Consider the following 18,683-nt stretch of genomic DNA (forward strand, 5'->3'; position numbering starts at 1 on the left):
TACATACCTTGACAAGATTTTGAAGTAGTTCAAAATGGAACAGTCAAAGAAAGAGTTCTTGCCTGTGTTGCAAAGGTATGAAGTTGAGTAAGACTCAAATCCCGACCACGGCAGAAAATAGAAAGAGAATGAAAGTCATTCCCTATGCCTCAGTCATAGGTTCTATAAAAGTATGCCATGCTATGGACCAGACCTATTGTATACTATGCCCTGGTTTGGCAAGGGAGTACAATGGTGATCTAGGAGTAGATCACTGGACATTGGTCAAAATTATCCTTATTAGAATAAGGATATGTTTCTCGATTATGGAGGTGACAAGAGGTTCTTCGTAAAGGGTTACGTTGATGCAAGAATTGACACTGATCCAAATGACTCTAAGTCTCAATCTGGATACATATTGAAAGTGGGAGCAATTAGCTAGAGTAGCTCCGAACAGAGCATTGTAGACATAGAATATTTTTGCAAAATACATACGGCTCTGAATGTGACAGACCCGTTGACTAAACTTCTCTCACGAGCAAAACATGATCACACCTTAGTACTCTTTGGGTGTTAATCACATAGCAATGTGAACTAGATTATTGACTCTAGTAAACCCTTTGGGTGTTGGTCACATGACGATGTGAACTATGGGTGTTAATCACATACAGATGTGAACTATTGGTGTTAAATCACATGATGATGTGAACTAGATTATTGACTCTAGTGCAAGTGGGAGACTGAAGGAAATATGCCCTAGAGGCAATAATAAAGTTATTATTTATTTCCTTATTTCATGATAAATGTTTATTACTCATGCTAGAATTGTATTAACCGGAAACGTGATACATGTGTGAATACATAGACAAACAGAGTGTCACTAGTATGACTCTACTTGACTAGCTCGTTGATCAGAGATGGTTATGTTTCCTAGCCATAGACAAAGAGTTGTCATTTGATTAATGAGATCACATCATTAGGAGAATGATGTGATTGACTTGACCCATTCCCTTAGCTTAGCACTTGATCGTTTAGTATGTTGCTATTGCTTTCATGACTTATACATGTTCCTATAAGTATGAGATTATGCAACTCCCGTTTACCGGAGGAACACTTTGTGTGCTACCAAATGTCACAACATAACTGGGTGATTAAAAAGGTGCTCTACAGGTGTCTCCGAAGGTACTTGTTGGGTTGGCGTATTTCGAGATTAGGATTTGTCACTCCGATTGTCGGAGAGGTATCTCTGGGCCCACTCGGTAATGCACATCACTATAAGCCTTTCAAGCATTGCAACTAATAAGCTAGTTGCAGGATGATGTATTACAGAACGAGTAAAGAGACTTGCCGGTAACGAGATTGAACTAGGTATTGAGATACCGACGATCGAATCTCGAGCAAGTAACATACCGATGACAAAGGGAGCAACGTATGTTGTTATGCGGTTTGACCGATAAAGATCTTCGTAGAATATGTAGGAGCCAATAGGGGCATCCAGGTTCAACTATTGGTTATTGACCAGAGAAATGTCTCGGTCATGTCTACACAGTTCTCGAACCCGTAGGGTCGGCACGCTTAAACGTTCGTTGACGATATAGTATTATATGAGTTATGTATGTTGGTGACCGAATGTTGTTCGGGGTCCGGATGAGATCACGGACATGACGAGGAACTCCGGAATGGTCCAGAGATGAAGTTTAATATATGGGATAATGTTGTTTGGTCTCCGGAAGGGTTCCGGAATTCACCGGAAGGGGTTCCGGATGTTTCCCGAAATGTTTGGGTATGAGAACACATTATTTGGGCCAAAGGGGAAAGCCCACAAGGTTTTTGGAAAGCGCAAAAGGAAGTTTTGCGGAGTCCAGGGGCCAGACACCAGGGTCCCTGGCGTCTTGCTCCAGACGCCGGGAACCCTGGCGTCTGGCCCTGGAGTCCGAGAAGGACTCTTGCCTTTCGGGTGAAATCGACTTTGTGGAGGCTTTTACTCCAAGTTTCGACCCCAAGGCTCAACATATAAATAGAGGGGCAGGGCTAGCACCAAAGACACATTAAGAAACACCAAGCCGTGTGCCGGCAACCCCGTCCCCTCTAGTTTATCCTCCGTCATAGTTTCCGTAGTGCTTAGGCGAAGCCCTGCGGAGATTGTTCTTCACCAACACCGTCACCACGCCGTCGTGCTGCCGGAACTCATCTACTACTTCGCCCGTTTTGCTGGATCGAGAAGGCGAGGACGTCATCGAGCTGAACGTGTGCAGAACTTGGAGGTGCCGTGCGTTCGGTGCTTGGATCGGTCGGATCGTGAAGACGTACGACTACATCAACCGCGTTGATATACGCTTCCGCTTAGCGATCTTCAAGGGTATGAAGATACACTCCCCCTCTCGTTGCTATGCATCACCATGATCTTGCGCGTGCGTAGGATTTTTTTTTGAAATTACTACGTTCTCCAACAAAATATTCATCATGATATAAGGAAATATAAATAACAACTTTATTATTGCCTCTAGGGCATATTTCCTTCAATCTCCCACTTGCACTAGAGTCAATAATCTAGTTCACATCTCCATGTGATTTAACACCAATAGTTCACATATGTATGTAATTAACACCCATAGTTCACATCGCCATGTGATCAACACCCAAAGGGTTTACTAGAGCCAATAATCTAGTTCACATCGCTATGTGATTAACACCAAAAGAGTACTAAGGTGTGATCATGTTTTGCTCATGAGAGAAGTTTAGTCAACGGGTCTGTCACATTCAGAGCCGTATGTATTTCACAAATACTCTATGTTTACAATGCTCTGCATGGGGCTACTCTAACTAATTGCTCCCACTTTCAATATGTATCTAGATTGAGACTTAGAGTCATCTGGATCGATGTAAAATCTTGCAACGACGTAACTCTTTATGATGTACTCTTTATCATTTTCATATCCGAGAAATATTTCCTTAGTCCTGTTAGGTAACTAAGGATAACTTTGACCGTTGTCCAGTGATTCACTCCTGGATCACTATCATACCCCCTTGACAAACTCATGATAAGGTACGCAATAGGTCTGGTACACAACATAGCATACTTTATATAACCTATGACTAAGGCATAAGGAATGGCTTTCATTCTCTTTCTATCTTCTGCCATGGTTGGGCTTTGAGTCTTACTCAACTTTACACCTTGTAATATGGACAAGAACTCCTTCTTTGATTGATCGGTTTTGAACTCTTTCAAAAACTTGTCAAGGTATGTACTCATTGAAAAATCTTATCAAGCGTCTTGATCTATCTCTATAGATTTTGATGTTCAATGAGTTTTCGTTCACTGTTGCATAAAATAATATATATATATTTTTAATGAGATTTTTATGCAGGCTATAAATACAAAGGCAAAATTCATTTAGCATGCCACAATTACAAAGCTGCCCACGTTCTTTCACATGCACGTGCATGAAATGTTGGTGCAAGAAATTTGTGTGCATGCGTACGTCCTGGCCACATGCACATTGGCTAGATGTAGTAGTCTAGCTTTGTACGTGTATGTATTCGGGTGTCTTGACCGGCCGGCAAGCTCGCGTGCGTACATATCCGAATACCCATCTTGTATTTATACATCATATGTGTATGTATTTGAGTATCTACGGTCGGTCGGCAAGGGCACAAATACGTATCCGAATACCCGGTGCAAGTTACATGCGTGGGAGCAGCCGGATGCATGTGCTCGTATAATTGGCAAGCTATCAAGATTAGGAAAACCAAAGACTCATCCGACCTTGTTGATTTTTGTTGGAAGGCATGCCGGAAGAAACAAGGTATGCATTGGTTTGTTTCCTTTTCTTTGCACAATCTTGGACATCAAGAAGAAGAATAGAAGGAAGAAATCAGCGGCGGGCTGCGTACAACGTCTAGCCCTCCCGTCCTATAAATACAGGATATACCACGTCTTGGCCGAGGACACACAAAAAATCCAGCCACCACACCCACGCGGCCGCAACATCACCCTGCGCACGTGCACATCAAGACGCTCCACCCCTTCCACGGCACACAGAAACATCCAGCCACCACATCCAGCCATCACGATCCCAGAACTCACGCAGCAAGAAGAAGTAGAAGGAGAGAAGAGAGATCGGCCTCGACATCTCGTCACAACAACGGCGACGATCATCCGTACAAGAAGCAGGCGCCTCAGCGGCAACATGAACACCAAGTCGATCTTCCCGAACGGTAAAGTTATTATCTAATCACTCCTTCATCCTTTATTATTGCATGCATGCACATCACATGGTGGCGCGGTGGAGCTCGCGGTCATGCAACACTTCGTTGGCGTTACCATCATCTTCCTCAAGCTAACCAAGACGACGAGGCTACTCCCGGACTTCACCAAGGCGTGGAAGATGAGGGCGTGTCGATGGGGCTGCCGGCGCGCAGCCCGTTGGCCTCCTTTGTGGTGGCTACCCTTGGTGATGAGACCGACGACGTCTACTTCGTCAAGCTAGAGTCCCGGAGGCATGGGGGCTCGCGAGGATGCCGCCGTCGTGTGGCGGTGGATGGCGCCACGGAGTTCACCAAGGCGACGCCAGTGTCAACTTCATCAAGCCGGCGCCATGGAGAACGAAGGCATGGAGGCTCGCGAGGATGCCGCCGTCGTGTGGCGGTGGATGGCGCCATGGAGTTCGCCAAGATGACGCCAATGTCAACAGCATCAACCTGGTGCCGCAAGGATCATGACGGGGAGCTCACAAGAAGGACGTCTGCCATCCACTTCGTCATGCTGGAGCTAGAGGACGAAGGCGTGGCGCCCATTGAGGATGTCGCCGACATCTACTTCGTCAAGCTGGAGCCGGAAGGCGCGGAGCACGTAGGGATGGTGCCGTGTGCCGCGGAGGATGGCGAGACGGAGCTCGCTAGGACGACGCCCGTCATCTTCTTCATCAAGTCAGCGCCATGGAGGACAAAGGCGTGGAGGCTCACAATGATGCCGCCACCGTGCCGCTTTGGATGGCGGCGCGGAGCTCACCAAGACGTCGCCCAGCGCCAACACCAGGTACCGCGAAGAATCACGGCGTGCAGCTCGCAAGGAGGACACCATCAACATCATCAAGTTGGACCGGAGGCATGGAGCTCACGGGACATCACCACCAAGTCTACCTCGTCAAGATGGAGCCCACGACATGGATCCAAGAAGATAACACACACCCTTGGTGCCGTCCGTGACCTGGAGGAGAAGATGGTGCCAGATGACGGTCTCCATGACCCGGAGCCCATGAAGATGAGGCGTGATGGCGAGGAGGCGACGTCACTTTGCCAACACTAACTTCCGATGGCCCCATGAGGCGGTGCCCTTGTCTTGGAGGACCGCCGTAAACTCGACGTCCAGCCGAGACGAGGCGCCAACCACACCGGCACTGCCGATACGAGCGAGCGTTGGTTTTACACCGACGCTGGTCTCCATAAGAATACTCCCGCGAGGCGAACCCTTGCATACCCGATGAAGCCGTTACATCGTAAAGAAGTCCGAGCTGAGCAGGACCCATGCAACTTCAACACCGACTACATCAACGTTGTGAAGACCGACGAGGCGCGACAGCACGGGCGAACGTGGCCAACACAAAGCCATGTTTTGAGCGGCACGTGTACCGACGAGGACACGGGCTTTGCCGCTGCCCACACCATACACACACCATCATCATCATGCATGGAGAACGCAAAGCGAAGATGACGAAGACGACCACACGGCTTAATTGGAGGTATCTCACGGAGCAACCCACGGGAGTAATTAACCGGGAGCTTTTCGAGGCCCCGGGAACCAGGAGACCGCACATCGCCATAGTCAGGCAGGCCGCGCTAGTAGGCCATGGAGCGCATTCCTTTTTTATGGGATCTTGTAATTTTGTTTATCCGATGAGATTAATGAAATACTTGCTTCCCATACCATTTTTTTGTGTACTATGTACACTGGCACGCCCGCACACTTTTCTTTTCCCCGGCGCATGAGAGAAAATCAAACTCCCCCTCTTCCCTTCTTCCGGAGCGCATTAAGTTTTTTCTCGTGTCAAACACTTGATACCCAATGTGTAAGCAGCTTCACCGAGGTCTTTCTTTGAAAATCTCCTTTCAAACTCTTCTTTATGCTTTCTAGAAAATTCTACATCATTTCCGATCAACAATATGTCATTCGCATATACTTATCAGAAAGGCTGTAGTGCTCCCACTCACTTTCTTGTAAATACATGCTTCTCCAAAAGTCTGTATAAAATGATATGATTGGATCACATTATCAAAGCATATATTCCAACTCCGAGATGCTTGCACCAGTCCATAGATGGATCGCTGGAGCTCGCACACTTTGTTAGCACCTTTAGGATTGACAAAACCTTCTTGTTGCATCATATACAACTCTCCTTAGATATATCCATTTAAGGAATACAGTTTTGACATCCATTACTAGATTTCATAAAATATGGCAATTACTAACATGATTCGGACGGACTTAAGCATCGTTATAGTTAAGAAAATCTCATTGTAGTCAACACATTGAACTTGTCGAAACCCTTTTGCGACTAGTCGAGCTTTGTAGATAGTAACACTACCATCAGCGTCCGTCTTCCTCTTGAAGATCCATTTATTTTCTATGGCTTGCCGATCATCGGGCAAGTCCACCAAAGTCCACACTTTGTTCACATACATGGATCCCATCTCAGATTTCATGGCCTCAAGCCATTTCACGGAATCTGGGCTCATCATCGCTTCCTCATAGTTCATAGGTTCATCATGGTCTAGTAACATGACTTCCAGAATAGGATTACCATACCACTCTGTTGCGTACCGTACTCTAGTTGACCTACGAGGTTTGGTAATAACTTGATCTGAAGTTTCTTGATCATCATCATTAGCTTCTTCACTAATTGGTGTAGGAATCATTGGAACTGATTTCAGTGATGAACTACTTTCCAATTCGGGAGAAGGCACAATTACCTCATCAAGTTCTACTTTCCTCCCACTCACTTCTTTCGAGAGAAACTCCTTCTCTAGAAAGGTTCCATTCTTAGCAACAAAAATCTTGCCTTCGGACTTGTGGTAGAAGGTGTACCCAATTGTTTCCTCAGGTATCCTATGAAGACACATTTCTCCGATTTGGGTTCGAGCTTATCGGGCTAAAGCCTTTTGACATAAGCATCACATCCCCAAACTTTAAGAAACGACAACTTAGATTTGTTGCCAAACCACAGTTCATATGGTGTCGTCTCAACGGACTTTGATGGTGCCCTGTTTAAAGTGAATGCAACTGTCTCTAATGCATAACCCCAAAACGATAGTGGTAAATCGGCAAGAGACATCATAGATCGCACCATATCCAATAAAGTGCGGTTACGACATTTGGACACACCATTACGCTGTGGTGTTCCAGTTGGCGTGAGCTGTGAAACTATTCCACATTGTTTGAAATGAAGGCCAAACTCGTAACTCAAATATTCTCCTCCACGATCAGATCGTAGAAACTTTATTTTCTTGTTACGATGATTCTCCACTTCACTCTGAAATTCTTTGAATTTTTCAAATGTTTCAGACATGTGTTTCATTAAGTAGATATACCCATATCTGCTCAAATCATCTGTGAAGGTAAGAAAAAAGATACCTGCCACGAGCCTCAACATTCATCGGACTGCATACATCAATATCTATTATTTCCAATAAGTCATTAGCTTGTTCCATTGTTTCGGAGAATAGAGTTTTAGTCATCTTTCCCATAAGGCACGATTTGCAAGTATCAAATGATTCATAATCAAGTGATTCCAAAAGTCCATCTTTATGGAGTTTCTTCATGCGCTTTACACTGATATGACCCAAACGGTAGTGCCACAAATAAGTTGCACTATCATTATCAACTTTGCATCTTTTGGCATCAATATTATGAATATGTGTATCATTACGATCGAGATTCAATAAAACATCAACATTGGGTGTATAACCATAGAAGGTTTTATTCAAGTAAACAGAATAACAATTATCCTATGTCTTAAATGAATAATTGTATTGCAATAAACATGATCTAATCATACTCATGCTCAATGCAAAAACCAAATAACATTTATTTAGGTTCATCACTAATCCCGAAAGTATAAGGAGTGTGCAATGATGATCATATCAAATTTGGAACCACTTCCAACACACATCGTCACTTCACCCTCAACTAGCCTCTGTTTATTCTGTAACTCCTATTTCGAGTTACTAATCTTAGCAGCCGAACAAGTATCAAATACCCAGGGGATACTATGATGTCACACCCTGATTTTCAGGCCACAACACTTAAGCTAATAAATCATGATAAAATGTGGTTTGACAAAAACTTTTGGGTGTTTTGTCTTTGCTTTGATTGAATGTTTGACTGCTGTTTGCAAGTGCTCTAAAAATTAAATAAATCCTCCAACTCTTATACTTCATCCCCATGCTCCAAAGTTCTGCCCAATAACCATACCATGTGTATAGAACAGTATAGTATTTTCTTACAAAAATAATTTGGCCAAATAGTATTTTCAAAAAAATAGTTTTCCAAAACCCCCTGAATTGAGATTTGCACTGCAAGTACTTGATTTGAGGTGTGAAAAATCTTTCAAAAAATATATTTGACTCCTATTAGATATAGGATACCCAGAAACCACAAAAATGTAATTTTAAAAGTTATTTTCATATTTTATTAAAAGCTTTTTCTTAAGGCCAGAAATGGTCTTTAATAGGGAAAAATTATTTTATTGTTTCAAAAATATTTGACAAAAATCAGGGAAACTCAGTGGACATATATTTTCCATATATAAGAGTTTCAACACATGGTCATGTTCAAAATATTGGACAAAATCTCCCAAAACCATTTCTGCCCATTTCAAGGATTTGAAATATTTCTACAGGAAATATTTTCATAAAAATCCAACGAAAATCCAGCAAGTCAAAATGCATATTGTGATCACCTTGCAAAGCCTCATCTCAATTAAGGTCACTTTGTTTCACCAAAAAGCCCCAAAACCCTCTCTGACCAGAATCAAATTTGAACAACTTTGTATTACCAAATTTCTCTCCTTGACCCCAACTTTTGTGAGCATGTTCACATGACCAAATGAGGCCACTACACCAAGTGGTTCATCAAGGGGAAGTGATTTGCTCAACTAGATCTACACAAGTTCATTCCTGCTAATTTCTAGGGTTTACAAAAGTTGCATTGGCAACTTTGCCCAAATAATCTCTAAATTGGTGGAAGGCCCTAATTATATGTGTCATTTCACCCTGTGGAGTCTCATGACAAATGGAAATCATCTACTTGCCTAAACCATTATAAAACACCTTCTGGCACTTTACCAAAATGCCACTTTTGACCTCTTCCACTAATCTCCATGGGCTCAACTTTGTACCACAGCTGATCTTGACCCTCTTCTACCCCCAGTAACCTCCCCTTGGCCATTGCTAAATGATTTAGGGGTGAAACACCCCATTTACCTTCCTAGACAACAGCTTCTCTCTCTCCCTGAACCTCCCTCCTCACTCCAATGGCCACCCAGGGCATCCAAAGCCCCTCCCCCTTTCTTTACTCCCTCCTAGACCTGCTGGACATGCTTGGGGGCGCCCACATTGCATAGAAAATGGCCATGCCGGCCATTTGGGCGCTCTGGAGCACGCTATAGTGCGCTCCCGCATTGTAGCCGCCCCCTGCCAACCGCCTTCGGCCACCTCGGGCCTCCCCAGCGTGTCTCACGAGGCCGCCTCGGCGTCTGGGACACGGCAAACTACCGGCGCCCTCCTAAAACTCTCTCCTCTCCCCTCCACAACCTCACCCGAGCGCGTCCGTGGACGCTGCCCACGGTGCTCCGCGGCCACGCCCATTTAAGCCACCCCGACTCTTTATCTCGCCTCGGTTCGAACCTCCTCTCTCCTGTGCACCTCTCAGACACCCCCTCACTCCCCCTCATGCCCTCCTGCCCTCTCCATGGCCACCATGTTCGCCATCAGCGTCCACTTTGCTCCGGCGAACCAGAGCCCCTCCCCCTCTCCTTCGACCTCCAGGAGAGCCTCCGCTAGGATACGGAGCTCCCCCGCTCTTCTCTGCCTCGTCCCGTGCCTCGTGGTGCCGGTGCCGCCAATGCTTGATGGGGCCGTCCGCCACGACCGTCGCCGGATGCGCTCCGGCCATCCCCTGCCGTCTTCGAGGGCTCCCCCTGAGGCGCCTCTCCCCGGCGACCCCTCCGGTGGCCGGAGCTTGGTGGGGGGTGGCCTATGCCGCCAGGGGCAAGCGCCGGCCGGCGCTCAACCGCGACCTCGATCCCCTCTGTTGCGGGCGTGGGAGGAAGGAGACGACCCTGTGGGTGGGTCCCGCGGGTCAGCGACTCAGCCGGCGTGCCCGGCGTTTAAGTGGAGGCAGGATCCGGGTTAACCATCTCCCCCGCAGAGAAGCGTACTACGCTAGTTCGCCTTTGGCATGGCCCTCCTTAGTCGCGTGGCCATGCAGCTGGGCCGGCCCAATGCGCTGTGGCGCTATGCTGCGCTCGGTGCGCAGTATAGGTATAACCCCCCTTCCTTTGTCTTTTTCTTTTTCCAGAAACTTGTAAAATTTCCCAAATATTCATATTACCTCCAAATTTGATGTTTCAAATTTCTAGTAACTCATAAAATCATGGTCTATCTCATGGAGCAATGTGCTCATTTTTCCAAAAACTTTTTCTTCACAAACATTTATCAAATCTTGTTTTTCCATCTCTGTCATAAACTTTAGAAAATCACAGAGAGCTCATAATCGATCCAAATGCCATGATTCAAATTCCTAGATGCTTCTAAGTTCATAACTTAGTTTGTGAACATTTTTTTAATACTTTCTGTACGACACAAAATAATGGGCCATTTCTTCATATTTGTCAACTTTGCAAATTCATAAGAAATTCATTTGAAATCCAAATCCAGTGAAACCAACTCCTAGATGCTTCTAAAATCATGATTTGTTAAATGGGTGCCTTTGCTCATTTTCCAAAAATATATTTCTGTACACTTCTTGCAAATCCATAAACCCCTTGATTCCATCGTATCAAAATGTTTAGAAATATCCACTGACCCAATTCCAATGAAACCGCTCTGGTTATTTTTCATATAACTAGGGATGTCCTAGAAAAGTCAAATTAATATTTTTAGAGCACTTTTATTTTCTGCCTTGTTGTGTTGCTTATTATGGTTGCTTTCGACGATAGTTGACGAAGTAGACAAAATGCTCGGAGTTGGACAGAGATATTGAAGACCTCGAAGACTTTGTTAAAACAGGCAAGCAGCCCTTTGACCATGATGAACCATTTTACATCATAATAGCATTTTCATTGCTTCACTGAGGGCATGATATAGCTTGAATGTCAACCTTGTTAGGCTTGCCTCCGTTGCATACTCTATTGATACTTGCATTGTTCATGACTCTACCCTTGCTTAGAGTTGTGTTGGTGGGTTGTAGAAATATGCTATAGTAAATGGCTACGCAAAGTGGGTCAGGGTTATGCATGGAAAGAAACAAGTGTGGTTTGACATACTTGCAAACAGCCGAGTTGGTGCCACTAATGCCCCTGGGAGATGAAGATGAACTAGGTCACTACTTGGTGGAGAAGTAGTGTACCGAGGCTCGATAAAAGTATTGTTTACAAAGACGGATTAGATTTAAGATTTGTCGACCGTCACAACCAAACATGCGCGACCACTCTACCCTTATATGGGAAAGGGCATTATTGATTACCTAGGCTGATACTAGCTTGGAGCCCGCATTACTAGTGACGGGGGAGAGTTGGTGCTCTCTCTCGGGACGGGGTCGTGCCAGGTGGGGCGGCCATGACTGTTTTCACAGGGCACCGGATACACCGTTGTGTCCCCTCGCGGATGTTACGATCTCGAGTGAGTCTCGTATGATGTACATCGTGAGGATACGGAACAACGAGTGGACTCTTTGTTAGTGTCGTTTAGGGAAATATAGTGATCGGGTGCTTACCCCGGGTACTTGAGGTACCACGGGTCGTGGATGACAAGGAAGTTCCCCGGATCTTGTGGGTAAAGTGTGCAACCTCTGCAGAGTGTAAAACTATTCGAATAGCCGTGTCCACGGTCAAGGACAGTTGGGTGGTGCTGCTTAGACTACGTCCATATGTTTTTGACAAACAACACGGTTTGGTAAATCTATTGACGCGATTCGTGAGGAAGTCACGATGAGCTTGAGCATGAGTTGTTCATAACTCTCTCTCGATGTTGATGTCTGTAACCTCCTGATACTTGTTGCAGACGCATTCATATCCTTGATAAATGTTGATAATACTTGCATGAGAAAAACTAGCTTTCCGCAAAAATGCCAATTTAGCAGTAGTGCCTTGCATAATTATTCTGTTATCACCCTTGGGTTGGTTGCGAGTACATTCAAAGTACTCATTGGCTTGCCACTGGTTATTTTATTGGCCAGGCATGAAAGAACATGATATGATGAAGAATACTTTGGTGACGAACATGCGAGCTAGGACGCTTCCTAGTCAGAATGCCTGTAGGGTTAAGGCAGATGGCATGGGTCCAAGTTATCAACAAAGATTTCCGCTGCGATGATACACTCAAGACTTGACCATAATGGTCCTACTTGTGTAAAACGGTATGTATGGATGTAAGACTCTTGTTATTTAGCTTCTGTGTGTTCAGTGAGCATTGATCTCTGGGATCACTGTACACGTGCATTTGGTGATATCGACTTATGAGTCGGTGTCCCCATAGAGCTGGTATCAGAGCCATCCTGACTGTAGGAAGCCTTAGTTAGCATGGTCGTTAGTTAGGGTAAAACTATTTCCAAAACTATTACAAGTTTTCCAAACTTCTATACTTCTCTTCCCTTCTCAGTTTTTCAAAAACTAAGGTATACTTTCCCCATCGATCTCTTCCCTTCAAAAATATTGCAAACGGTCGCTAGCACCCTCAAGCCCTTGACCACGGGATTCCTTGTAATCCTTGTGGATAGCCTAGAAGGATTACACCTTGCCAAACACTCACCCACCTCTTTTGAACCCAAGATTCATGACACCACAACAAGACAATGCCAACAGAAGATATGCCTTTGAAGAATGAGGACATGAAGACCCAGAGGATGGTGACACCTTTGAATTTGCCCTAGGATGATGCAACCTTGTCCTATGACGATCAGGGTGTAAGATATGCAAGACCATGATAGACTTTGCTAATAGAGCAATGATGTCCTTACCGTTGTTGTATCGGCAACCACTGGTGGATGAGAACCTCGCCATTTGGCCCGCCTCACTATAGTGAGCAGGAAAACGGCTCTCTTCAACCCCCGCTCTTGGTGTCGATGTTTTCATCAACGTAACCGACATGTTGGACCTCTACTATGCCTTGTTAATATCATTACATAAGGGATTACCTACCTGGTACCGTCGACGCCTTAGAAGGAAAAAGGGGTCGTCATGATTAAGAAGACAACAGAAGACCGAGTCAATGCCTGCTACGAGGAGCCACCTTCACCCCATCACTTCAACAGACGAGAAGTTGTTGAAGAATCTTCAGGCTCAACCCGGAATTGTTTCATCGAGGAACTACAAGAGACGTAGCAACACCTGAGGAAAACCCAAAAGACTGCATGAGGCACGAAGTAAATCACGACTACTTAGTCCGAGAACCCCTAGGGTAGGATGAGTCGTGTACCCCCTATGCGCAGTCGAGTCCTTATGATGGTTCGAATAGAACCATGACTATGTGTTGCTTGTTTTTATTTGTTTGTGTTTTGATATAGGTCGCACTTTTGCCCTAGGCGACATGTATGCGACTATATCACCTTCCTTACCTTGCTTCTTCTGTTTGGCCCTTTTTGCACTTGTTTGTTTGCACTTGCACTATAGAACCCCCTTTAGGCATTCCCCTCCTCTATGCTACTTTTCCCTCTCATCTCTTTCCTCAACTGAAGACAAGCAAGACAATATGCACCAAGGATTCCACCTAGGCGACCAACAAGCACTGAAGACTTTTGCTACAACCTCCTCGACCAAGTACAACCCCGTATGTTTACACCTCAAGACTAGAACCCTATCCCTAGACCCTGCAGGACTTCACGAGATACCCCAGCTCGAAACCTTAACCATGAGCTTAACCTACGGAATCACAAGAGAACTAGTTAAGCTGCAGTAAGCCTTGCTTACCACTTGGTTCATTATGGAACTAATGGGCATAGTGAACGAGCACATTATCTTCCTAAGATAGCACCAGAACTGACGATGCCATAGGGAGGACCAATCTGAGGATATAGGAATAGAGGACAAATGACTTGATGAGTTTATATCAATGACTTGAGGAATTATATGAGACTATTTGGTGGATTATGAGGCTTTGATGTTGGTAGATGAACTTGGTGGGATCATGAGTATAGATTAGCATAGCTTTCATTACCCCTGAGTAAATTGGATTTAGTAGGATAATTGTGTTCGCAAGCTGGAATTCTTGGAAGTATTTGGATTTAACTTAGCCATGGGATATTGATAGGAGACAGTTGATATTACGTAAATGACTTGGGGGAACATGTAGGAATTCTCGTTGGACAAGAGATTTGGATTTAAGTAGGTGATTCTAGTTGAATATAGATGCTGAGTATGTCTACATGGTTCGGAGTAAATTGGATTTAGACTGATGATCTCGATCATGATACCATGTTTCTCGGTGGACGATAAACTAGGAGATTGGACTAATTGTCAGAGTTTATTTAGGCATCTTTGTGAGCTTGACCTTGGAGTATTACTAGATCACAATAACGGGAATTGGTGGACTGACTATAGTAAGGCAGCCCTTTCAAGTATTGGGGATTATAAGGACTTTAGGAGATCATGTGGAACACCAGCATAGGCGTTGGATTTGTAGAATTAATGGATTATGTAGTGATTAATGGAAGTTAATGGGTTGTTGGAGTTGATTCACAGAAAAGGAAACACGATTTTGGAGTGGCATACGACGTGTTTCCTTAGGATAGAGATGCACTAGCATGGACCTTGGAAGAATAGGATGAGCACTTGGATTGTCCTGTTTTATTCCAGCTTGGAAGCTTGTATGCTCTACCCATGGATTTTTAGGGGTAGCCACACACATGAGTTTGGGGATCGTACACATATATGATTTTGTTAGACCTCCTCTTGGGAGTCATGAGGGTATGAATAGCATGAGTGATGATTGGAGTTGACCTATACGAAATGATGCTTTCAGCAGTATAAGGTGATCTGTTTGGAGGACTAGGTAGAACAATTGGCATCTCAGGAATTGTGCTCAAGGATAAACATTCACTCGCACCCTAGAATCCTTGAAACCCTTAAGCCCTACCAAGCCACAACCCGGTTGGATCATGACCTTGGGGTCCTGACTCTAGGTCGAGAACACCTTGTCCCACACTCAACCGTTACCACCACCAATGCCCCAGCCTACCTTATGTATCCCATGAACAGAAACTTCATGGAGTACTTGGTCATGTTGGTTGTCACTTTTACTTGGTGACCTACTCGTCTAACTGAAGATGGAAGAAGAACCGTTCAGCTAGATAGAAGACAATTGAAGGCCGCGATGTCAAGAAGGAAGAACTACACCAACCACCATCGTCAAGAAGTAAACCTCCGCCTTGAAGACCAGGTGTACATGCAAGCCACTTCTCTCGGAGGAACCAAGCATTTCCATGACAAGGAAACCCACACCAAGATTCATCGGCCCTCTTCGAGATCACTCCAAGATTTAGCAACCCCCTCTGAGATCACTACGAGATAAAGAGAAGACAGTTACCAGCTGGAGTTGCCACCTAAGTTACCCACTATGCACAACGTTTTCCCACACAACACAACCTCGGGAGTGTTTCTAACTTCCTAACTCTAGCCCGACCTCTACAAGGACATCGATCACCGAGTCATCGATCCCCAGCCCAACCTGACCTACGCGAAAAAACCCCTTAGCAACCTGGATCAAGAAGAACGTCATACATAAAGACACACCATTAAGTACTTAAAGCTCAAAGGAGCACCACTCGGAAGCAGAAGCATTACGAGGACGTGAAGACTACCCCAGATCCAAGTTTCCGTACTCCTTTCCGCGCCTAGTCTGGGAATCTCGGGGACGAGATTCTTGTAAGGGGGGTAGGTCTGTCACACCCTGATTTTTAGGCCACAACACTTAAGCTAATAAATCATGATAAAATGTGGTTTGACAAAAACTTTTGGGTGTTTTGTCTTTGCTTTGATTGAATGTTTGACTGCTGTTTGCAAGTGCTCTAAAAATCAAATAAATCCTCCAACTCTTATACTTCATCCCCTTGCTCCAAACTTCTGCCCAATAACCATACCATGTGTATAGAACAATATAGTATTTTCTTACAAAAATAATTTAGCCAAATAGTATTTTCAAAAAAATAGTTTTCCAAAAACCCATGAATTGAGATTTGCACTGCAAGTACTTGATTTGAGGTGTGAAAAATCTTTCAAAAATATATTTGACTCCTATTAGATATAGGATACCCAGAAACCACAAAAATGTAATTTTAAAAGTTATTTTCATATTTTATTAAAAGCTTTTTCTTAAGGCCAGAAATGGTCTTTAATAGGGAAAAATTATTTTATTGTTTCAAAAATATTTGACAAAAATCAGGGAAACTCAGTGGACATATATTTTCCATATATAAGAGTTTCAACACATGGTCATGTTCAAAATATTGGACAAAACCTCCCAAAACCATTTCTGCCCATTTCAAGGATTTGAAATATTTCTACAAGAAATATTTTCATAAAAATCCAAGGAAAATCCAGCAAGTCAAAAATGCATATTGTGATCACCTTGCAAACCCTCATCTCAATTAAGGTCACTTCGTTTCACCAAAAAGCCCCAAAACCCTCTCTGACCAGAATCAAATTTGAACAACTTTGTACTACCAAATTTCTCTCCTTGACCCCAACTTTTGTGAGCATGTTCACATGACCAAATGAGGCAACTGCACCAAGTGGTTCATTAAGGGGAAGTGATTTGCTCACCTAGATCTACACAAGTTCATTCCTGCTAATTTCTAGGGTTTACAAAAGTTGCATTGGCAACTTTGCCCAAATAATCTCTAAATTGGTGGAAGGCCCTAATTATATGTGTCATTTCACCCTGTGGAGTCTCATGACAAATGGAAATCATCTACTTTCCCAAACCATTATCAAACACCTTCTGGCACTTTACCAAAATGCCACTTTTGACCTCTTCCACTAATCTCCATGGGCTCAACTTTGTACCACAGCTGATCCTGACCCTCTTCTACCCCCCCAGTAACCTTCCCCTGGCCATTGCTCAATGATTGAGGGGTGAAACACCCCATTTACCTTCCTGGACAGCAGCTTCTCTCTCCCTCTCAACGTCCCTCCTCACTCCAGTGGCCACCCAGGGCATCCAAAGCCCCTCCCCCTTTCTTTACTCCCTCCTAGACCTGCTGGACATGCTTGGGGGCGCCCACATTGCATAGAAAATGGCCATGCCGGCCATTTGGGTGCTTTGGAGCACGCTACAGTGCGCTCCCGCACTGTAGCCGCCCCCTGCCAACCGCCTCCAGCCACCTTGGGCCTCCCCAGCATGTCTCACGAGGCCGCCTCGCCGTCTGGGACACGGCAAGCTGCCGGCCCCCTCCTAAAACTCTCTCCTCTCCCCTCCACGACCTCACCCGAGCGCGTCCGTGGATGCTGCCCACGATGCTCCGCGGCCACGCCCATTTAAGCCACCCCGACTCTTTATCTCGCCTCAGTTCTAATCTCCTCTCTCCCGTGCACCTCTCACATACCCCCTCACTCCCCCTCGTGCCCTCCTGCCCTCTCCATGGCCACCATGTTCGCCATCAGCCTTCACTTTGCTCCGGCGAACCAGAGCCCCTCCCCCTCTCCTTCGACCTCCAGGAGAGCCTCCGCTAGGATACGGAGCTCCCCCGCTCTTCTCCGCCTTGTCCCGTGCCTCATGGTGCCAGTGCCGCCAATGCCTGATGGGGCCGTCCGCCACGACCATCGCCGGATGCGCTCCGGCCATCCCCTACCGTCTCTGAGGGCTCCCCCTGACGCGCCTCTCCCCGGCGACCCCTCCGGTGGCCGGAGCTTGGTCGGGGGTGGCCTATGCCGCCGGGGGCAAGCGTCGGCTGGCGCTCAACCGCGACCTCGATCCCCTCTGTCGCGGGCGCGGGAGGAAGGAGATGACCCTGCGGGTGAGCCCCGCGGGTCAGCGACTCAGCCGGCGGGCCCCGGCGTTTAAGTGGAGGCGGGATCCGGGTTAACCGTCTCCCCCGCAGAGAAGCGTACGACGCTAGTTTGCCTTTGGCGTGGCCCTCCTTAGCCGCGTGGACATGCAGCTGGGCCGGCCCAATGCGCTGTGGCGCTATGCTGCGCTCGGTGCGCAGTATAGGTATAACCCCCCTTCCTTTGTCTTTTTCTTTTTCCAAAAACTTGTAAAATCTCCCAAATATTCATATTTCCTCCAAATTTGATGTTTCAAATTTCTAGTAACTCATAAAATCATGGTCTATCTCATGGAGCAATGTGCTCATTTTTCCAGAAACTTTTTCTTCACAAACATTTATCAAATCTTGTTTTTCCATCTCTGTCATAAACTTTAGAAAATCACAGAGAGCTCATAATCGATCCAAATGCCATGATTCAAATTCCTAGATGCTTCCAAGTTCATAA

This window comes from Triticum dicoccoides, chromosome 1B (genome assembly GCF_002162155.2).
Source record: "Triticum dicoccoides isolate Atlit2015 ecotype Zavitan chromosome 1B, WEW_v2.0, whole genome shotgun sequence".
NCBI lineage: Eukaryota > Viridiplantae > Streptophyta > Magnoliopsida > Poales > Poaceae > Triticum > Triticum dicoccoides.